This window comes from Podarcis tiliguerta, assembly GCF_965153285.1.
Source record: "Podarcis tiliguerta genome assembly, chromosome: 4".
Classification (NCBI taxonomy): domain Eukaryota; kingdom Metazoa; phylum Chordata; class Lepidosauria; order Squamata; family Lacertidae; genus Podarcis; species Podarcis tiliguerta.
The window spans coordinates 16708192-16716544 of record NC_139537.1 but is presented as its reverse complement, the minus strand read 5'-3'; positions in this window follow the sequence as shown (position 1 = coordinate 16716544).

Sequence of the window (8353 nt, the reverse complement as noted above, 5' to 3'; positions counted from 1 at the left end):
CTCCTCTTCTGACCTAGATGTGGAAGACAAAACCAAGTTCAAGCCAAAGGAGCTGAAACCAGACTCTCTAACCTCCGCCATCTCTGCCCACAAAAAGGCCATTATGCGCCTCTTGCCTTGAAAGGGAGAATTCAGAAGTTTATAACTCGTATCAACAGCAGTATTCTTTCCAACTTTTGGGAAGCCATAGAGCTTCTTTTCGTCTCATGAGTGGACTGATCTGGAGCAGAGTTCATCGCCTGGAAGATTTAAAAAAGAAGAATCATCAATTAAATGTTTCTATCAAAAGAGGATTGTCAAGGGCAAAGGGAGTGAGGGGGAGTGGTGAGCCCTGTCCTTCACAGGCCACTTCCAGCAGGCTTACCTACGCTGCCATCTTAAATTTCCCACAATGCCTTTGACAATGCATCATTCCAGTGCACCATGGAGAACTCAAATGGTAGCTCCAAGTTGCTAAGTTTTGGGGTGGGGAGTCCCAGGGGGTTTAAACTGCAGCAGCTACCCAAGGGTGTTTGGGTGTGCAGATGTCTGGCCCGGCATGAGAATAACTTCTCTTTGCACCCATGGCCATCAGTATCTACCTATTCAGTATTAGGCAGAATGTTAGATCATTCCTGGTGAAAGCATCATCTGTGTTTCACCAGTAGCATATTCTCAGCCATCTGCATTGCCTCCCACTCGCGCTCGCTTAATCAGAGCACACAAACATACCTTCTGCTGAACTTTAGAAGGTGGTTTTCTGCTCATAAAGCTCATTAGCTTTGTAGCAGCAAAGGATTCTTCAAAGCCTCTGCTGGCAGCAGCAAGGGTCTGTTAATCTGGATTTACTGCCAACAGGAGCCCAAAGGAGGCAGCGACAACAATTAGGTTGAATTATTTATTTTCACTTGAGATTCAGGAACATTTGGGGGCAGGCTTTGTGAATATCTTGCTTGATGAGCATAGCTTCCCTACAATGGTGAGATGCATTGCATTTCTCTTTAAACTAGTAACTATTTCTAAATTACTAAATTTAAACTTCATATAAATCAGCATATGCAAACTTCATGCAAATCTGTCCCTTTCATGGGGGACGGAGAGGTAGGAAGGTCTTTCCTCTTTTTGGCAAAGCATACGTGGCTGGTCTGGAGGGGAGCATTTATTTCCCCTCGCCTGCCTGCCTCTTTCCATATTCCTATAATGCCTCCCACGTCCCGTCCACTCCACTGAACTTTGTATGCGACCAGAGGAGGCATGCACATAGACATATGAAACTGATAGACATCGTGGGTTGTATCCAACATAGAGTCTCATGCTCTATGTAGAATTTTGTTTCAGCTGCTCATTCTTTTTTGATTGGATTGGACTTTCACCTTCAATGATTGCTTCTTAAATGCAGAGGTTATAATAACTATATGAATAAAAACAGAAGGGCTGCTTCCCAAGTCAACATTTTTACGGAGGTGAAAAAGTGGATAGATAGATAGATAATCAATCTGGCTGCTGTCACAATTATATTACAGCCCCTAAGAATATTTTAAAGGACACAGCAGTTCTGAAAACATAACACAGAAAAAACCTTTTCATATTACATCATTAATACAGCCAGTAGCATTGCTCTTAGGAAGCCTTTGCAAATCATACTTACAGCTGGGTGAACATAGATTGCTACTTTTTTCTCCTTGTCCTACAACACGGGTGTCAAACACAAGGCCCGCGGGCCGAATCCGGCCCACCAGACCTCGTCATGTGGCCCGTGTAGCCACCGCCAGCCTTCACCTTTTATTCTTGCTTTTTTTTTTGACACAAGAACGCCGCCTCTTCAGCGCATGCGCGGCAGCCTACAAGCCAGAGAACGTCTGCCCTCTAGCGGCAGGAAACCTCCACTTTACATGCATTCAGGAAACCTCCACTTGTTTTTATTTATGATAATAAAGAGTGGACACATAGTCCTACAGATACAACCAGCCCTTTGAGGGTGACCAAACTGCTGATGCGGCCCCCGATGAATTTGAGTTTGACACCCCTGTCCTACAACAACAAAAGAACACATTTTCTTTGTTGTGGATCAAAAGCCTAATTTAGTCAACAAGTTAGAAATGAAAGTGGAGTTGGAAGGATGTCCTAAGGAAAAGCGGGGCATTCTGGGATCAGATCAGAAACTGGGACAGCTTCTGTAAATCTGGGACTGTCCCTGGAAAATAGGAACACTTGGAGGGTCTGCTACCTGAATCCCTAACGGTGGGAGGTGTTTGACTGAAAGCTACTTGTTGAAATGCTCCAACATCAGTCTTGGGGGGGGGGGACCCAGAGACCCAGCCTAGTATGGAAGAAGGTAGCTTGGACTGAGGCCCACCGCAGTCCAACACAGGAGGAAGATGTCAAAAAGAAAACAATTTCACTGGAGACCTTTTCCAAAGTCTGTTTGTTTCTAGAACTGGACAATGAAAGGAAATGGAGTTTATATGTTCTGTCCCAAGGAGTTCATAGTTTACTCTTTAAAAAGATAGGCTGGGCCTTGTGTAAATACTTGTCCCCAAAATATATATCTGCTATTTTATAAGAAAAACAAAATGAATGAAAAGACCACCTTAAAGTTAAGGAAGTTTGTTTTATTTTTACTCATTCATTTCTGTTCCACCAACAGGGCTCCAAAGAGCAGCTATTAACTGCAAATCTATTCCTGACAAACTTAGATATACTCCCAGATTAACAGTTTGATCCTAGCCATGTCTACTCAGAAGTAAGTCCTGCTGAATTCAATAGGGCTTACTTCCACGTAAATGTGGTTAGGAATGCAGCCTAAGTGGATTTTAATGGTGTCACACTTAGGTTAACTGCATTTGTGGCATGCGTGATTTTTTTAAAAAATAGTGCTTGCTTTTATGCTTAGCTTTGATTCTGCTGTGAACGGCTTGGATTCCTTTGCAGGTTAAAATAATATAGACACGATTAAGTAAATAAAAAAGGTGGGCGGGGGGGGTGACTCCTTTCATCTCTCCCAACCTTGTGCTGCATCTTAGAAACAGGTTTGCTAGTTTTGTAAGAACTAGAACTTTCCCTGCCCTGTGTTATGTTTATTTTTCACACCAGATTTTTCACATGCAGCCAATCTCAGGGCAACAGAAGGCAGACCAGGGCAACCAGAGCCAGAAATCTGAGAGAATCGCCTCAGGCGGCAGAGGCAAGGAGAAGCTTCTGGAGGGGTCTCCTCCTCCCCACTCCGAGGTCCAAGGGGGTCTCCCTTAGGGCAAGGCATTTTGGGTGAAGAAGAAGCATGACCTCAGGCAGGGTGATCTCTGAAGAGCGCCACTATCTCAGGGGCGCTGTGGAAAACAAATATGGTCTGGTGGCCTGAAATATACTCGGAGTCGAGAGTGGATTTCATGCTCTTTATTCAGCTCATAGTGGTGAGGAGGAATGGAAGTTCCCCCAGAATGTCTGCTTTATATACATTATTTACACAATGGGCCCCACGTGATTGGCTAATTCCGGGATTCACCTGTAGGCCAATCAGGTTGCGGATTCACTTCCACCTGGAGCTGGATTGGATGGCTCCTGTGGACCAATCAGACTGCTGCATTCTGGACCCTATTGTTTTAGTACCAATCAGACTGCTGCCTTTTGGATCCTATTCAACTCAGTACATAACATGGCCATTTTAATTTCCCACACAGTGTTAGGAACAATGCTCTGAACTCTGGAGCGCTGTGGAAAATCAAAATGGCTCCCAGCCACTGCTGAAAAAAACAGGTGATCCCATTTGTTGGTTCCCCGCCCCAAGAAACGGGAACCGGCAACAGGCATGCAGCAAAATAGGATGGCAAAATGGGCTGGCGGCCCTTGAGAATGTGGATGGAGCGTGACGTCTTTTGAATGTTCCCTCGAGTTTAATATCTTTCCCGCAAACAGAAAACCAACAGAGCAGGCCAAGTTCTGGGGCCTAGTACCTTTCCCCCCCCCTTTCTATTTGCAGGGAGTTCCTTGTGCTTTGGATTTAACGCTGAAGGAACATTTGGCCGCAGGATTCCCCCGTCTGTAGCTTGGGAGCGGTGCAGGCTTCCCTATCACTTTCTTTTGCGTGCCATGCTAGGGTAGAGTGTGACGTCAAGGGTGTGACCAAGAGACAGACCATCGGGAAGCTGCCTATTTTAGACTGATCGTGAGCAGCCATGAAGCGGGCTTTCTAATTATGTTTCTCTGCAGACATTTATCTGGCAGGTGACCAGCTTTCCCCTTCTTCTCCCCAGCCTCAATCTGCCAGTTTTGATGAAGTTAACAGAAGGATATTTAGGGAAAGTTCTTGCCTTTCTGAATAAAAAAAAAAGAGGAAAGGTTTGTGTTTTGTTTTGTTTCCCCCCCAGGAGGAGCTAAATGACCTCAGGGAATATTATTTCCATGGCTGTTTTTCGGGATAATGCATTGAGCAATGGTTTGGTAGTGTCCTGACTTGCTGAGGCACCTTCCCGTATTTGCAGGGACAACAAACACACCCTGTAAATGCTGTCATTAAATGGACACCAAGCCCCTGGAAAACGGCTGCACTTCAATTAAGAGGACGGCACGCCTTTCCAGAAAGGAGCTAATGGCTCACGTAGCTTTGAGTTGCGGGCGCAGGCCTTCGCTCCTGCCTCGTAAACATCTGCATGGCACTGGAATCCAGGGAGCCATGAGGAGGAGAGGAGGCCCCCACAGCAGCCAACCCGCGAGCACCAACTCCCTTTGGCCACATCTGGATGTCACACTAAACCGTGACTGTGTGCCACGTAAACAAACTTAGGCCCCGTCTGCGCTATCCATTTAAATATCACAACACCACTTTAAACAGTCCTGAGGGCTCCATTGCAGCTTAGCTCGGTCGGTTAGCATGTGGTGCTGATAACGTCAAGGTTGCAGGTTCGATCCCTGTGTGGGGCAGCTACGTTTTCCTGCATTGCAGGGGGTTGGACTAGACGATTGACAATTCTATGATACAGTGATACCTCGGGTTAAGAACTTAATTCGTTCCGGAGGTCTGTTCTTAACCTGAAACTGTTCTTAACTTGAAGCATCACTTTAGCTAATGGGGCCTCCTGCTGCCACTGCTGCCGCACGATTTCTGTTCTCATCCTGAAACAAAGTTCTTAACCCCAGGTAATATTTCTGGGTTAGCGGATTCTGTAACCTGAAGCGTATGTAACCTGAAGCATATGTAACCTGAGGTACCACTGTACTCCTAACAGTATATATAAGCCAAACCTTCAATATGGTTCACAGGGGCAAAAGACATTAGGGCCCCAAACAGTCAAATAAGCATTTATCATTCATTCATTCATTGCATTTATATCTCACTTTTCCCTCCAAGGAGCTCAAGGTGGCATGCATGGTTCTCCCCACCCCCCACCCCCGGCTCCTTGTTTAATTCCAGCAAGAATCCTGTGAGGTTGGTTGGGCTGAGAGAGGCAGCGACTGGCCCAAGCTTCATGGCCGAGTGGGGAATTGAACCCTGGTCTCCCCAAGTCCTGGTCCAACACTCTCAACCGCTATACCACACAACCATACCACTTTAAACCATTAGGGCTTCTCTCAAAGAATGCTGGGAACCGTAGTTTGTTCAGGGCGCTTAGAGTCGTTAGGAGGCCTCCTAATTCCCTCGCAGAGTTCTTGGAACGGTTTCTCAGTTTTTCCCTCTTTCCAGGGAACTCTGGGAATAGTGTGAGGGGAACAGGTACCTCCTAACAGCTCTCTTGACAAACTCCACTTCCTATGATTCTTTGGAGGAAGCCATAACTGTTTAAATTTGGCACAATGCTGCTTTTCATCGATAGTGCTGATGGAGCCCTAGCATCAACCCAGGCTCTGAGACCATCCTGAATTTTCTCTGCCGCTTTTCCTTAACCGCTGTTTCCCACATTGTCCAAACTAGGAACTGGTTAACATTCACCACAGTTAGTATTCACAAGCCGGTGTCTTCCTGCTTTCGACTGTGGACCTACTTTCCGCACTGCCATGCCCTCGGCCCACTAGCGTAGCCCTTGACAAAGAAAAGAGTCCTAACCTTTGTCTTATGCAATATACACGTGCATATGTGTATGTACATAATTTGCATTATTCATCTAGGCTAGTTAGCACAGAAGAGCAGAGAAAAGCTGTTTTGGATTTTTAGAAGACAAAAGGAATTTTGGACAGTTTTGAGGCCTAGTTGGGGGGGGGACTTCGGGCCTAGGTGGGGTCACCTGTCCTCACCTTCCTTCACTAGGAGAGAGTGCAGGGAACAAGCTGCTTTCCCCCTTTTCTTTCTACTTTTTTGATGCATACTAGTCAGTGCCAATTTGTTCAGAGCAGAACAGACCCAGTCCTGAGGCCTGGGAGAAAATATATTTCATGGTTACCTCTGCTTAACATCTCAGGCGCGGAGCCAGGCCAGTTCTGGCACCCATCCGGACCTGTGCAAGCCCCACCCACCCAGATACACAATTCTGTTAGAATCAACAGTTGCATGAGAACTCCTTTTTTGCCTGGGGGCGTGGGTGGACTCAGGAGAGGTGCTACATTAATGTCAAGAAAAGAAACAGGAAACAACCAACGCAGGGCCCCACTTCATGTTTTTGCAAACTGTATACAGGACTATTTGCTCGCAGCGACTTCTGGTTATAAACAACCAGTCGCCTGCATTTAACTTGTTTGTTTTAAACACGTGCGTGCACGGTTGTTTCTTAAAATAATAGGAGTAACGTTGCACTAAGATGCAAGGTCTTTTCCTTCGTATTCTGAAGAATCTATGCAAATATAAAACTTATCCGTTGATTTTGGGATCGTCTTGGGATCGCAAAGAAAAATCATAGCAGAAGAAACCCCCCTGCCTGAGAGGAATAATAAAGAAGTGGACAACCTAAAAATAAAATTTAAAAACATTAGAAGAAAGACAAGCAGCTTAGCTGTCTGATCATTGTGAAGCAAAAGTCGTAATTTGAAGGCTGACTGCTTCTGGGGGGCCGCTAGCAAACCAGCTGTTATGGGCTACAACACTCTTTTTCCTTGACCACTGGCCATGCTTGGGAGTTGGAGTCTAGCAATACCTGCAAGGCCTCAGGCCTCCCACCCATGCTTTTAACAATTTGCCTATACAGTGGTACCTCGGGTTAAGTACTTAATTCGTTCCAGAGATCTGTTCTTAACCTGAAACTGTTCTTAACCTGAAGCACCACTTTAGCTAATGGGGCCTCCTGCTGCTGCCGCGCCGCCGGAGCACGATTTCTGTTCTCATCCTGAAGCAAAGTTCTTAACCTGAGGCACTATTTCTGGGTTAGCGGAGTCTGTAACCTGAAGCATATGTAACCTGAGGTACCACTGTATGAGGAGGCAGTGAACTGGATTGGGTCCGTGGCCATTGTAACTAGTTGGTTCTGGGGGTGCCGTGGTTCTGTTGCGGCTTCGTCAAAGGAAAACCTACGCGACGGCAAAGCACGTGTGAGAAACGCCGTGGCTACTTTGGCCCCAAAGGTTCAGATAACTGCCTGCAGCGTATGTCTGTCACACGGCTGCAAATGAAGGAGAAGGGGAATGGAGCCGCAGTCCTGCAAACTCCAGCAAGCGCTTCCCATGCAGAGAGCGCAGGGTTTTGCTTTGTTTCTGGCTCAGCCAGCGTGTTGCTAAAGTAATTATGACATTACCTCATCCTTGGCTCGCAGCCCTGTGTTATCATGCTGAGCAAGTCTTTTTGGGAACATCTTGAGTGGGCTAAATGTTTACAGCTCAACAACAGTTAGTCATTGAAGCAGCCTCTTATTTAAACCCATCTTTCATACTGCAGCTTTTCTCTCTCTCCACCCCCCCCCCCATTTTTTTTTTGCTGTCAAGGTTTGAAAATTACTGAGAAGGAATTTTTAATATAAGGTGGGGGGGGGTGGTACAGGCTGTAAACAGCAAAAGCTGGAGCTGAAGAGCAGGGCCAAGGGTGGGTTAGTGAGGCGACTTAGCAGATGATGATAAGACATTGGCTGCCATCCTAGTAACCACTTAACTGAGAGTATGTATCCTTGAACTTAATGGAGTTAATGGAGCTTACTTCTGAGTAGAGAAGTATAGGATTGCACTGTTATGGTGCCTCCTTAGAATCATAGAATTGTAGAGCTGGAATGCTGAGGAATCTCAGCTAAAGCATCCATGACAGAGGGCCTTCCTCAAGTCTCATTCCTTCTTCAAGTCTAATTCTTCAAATCTAATTCTTGTTCCCAAGATGGTGCTCATAGGTACGGAAACATAGAATAGTATCTTAAAGAATCAGAAGTGTAACCCTAAAGTCACTTACTTTGGAGTAAGCCTCACTGAACTTCCCAACCCAGGTGTAGACCCTGCAAAACTTCTCATTTACAACATCTGCAAGGGCAAAACA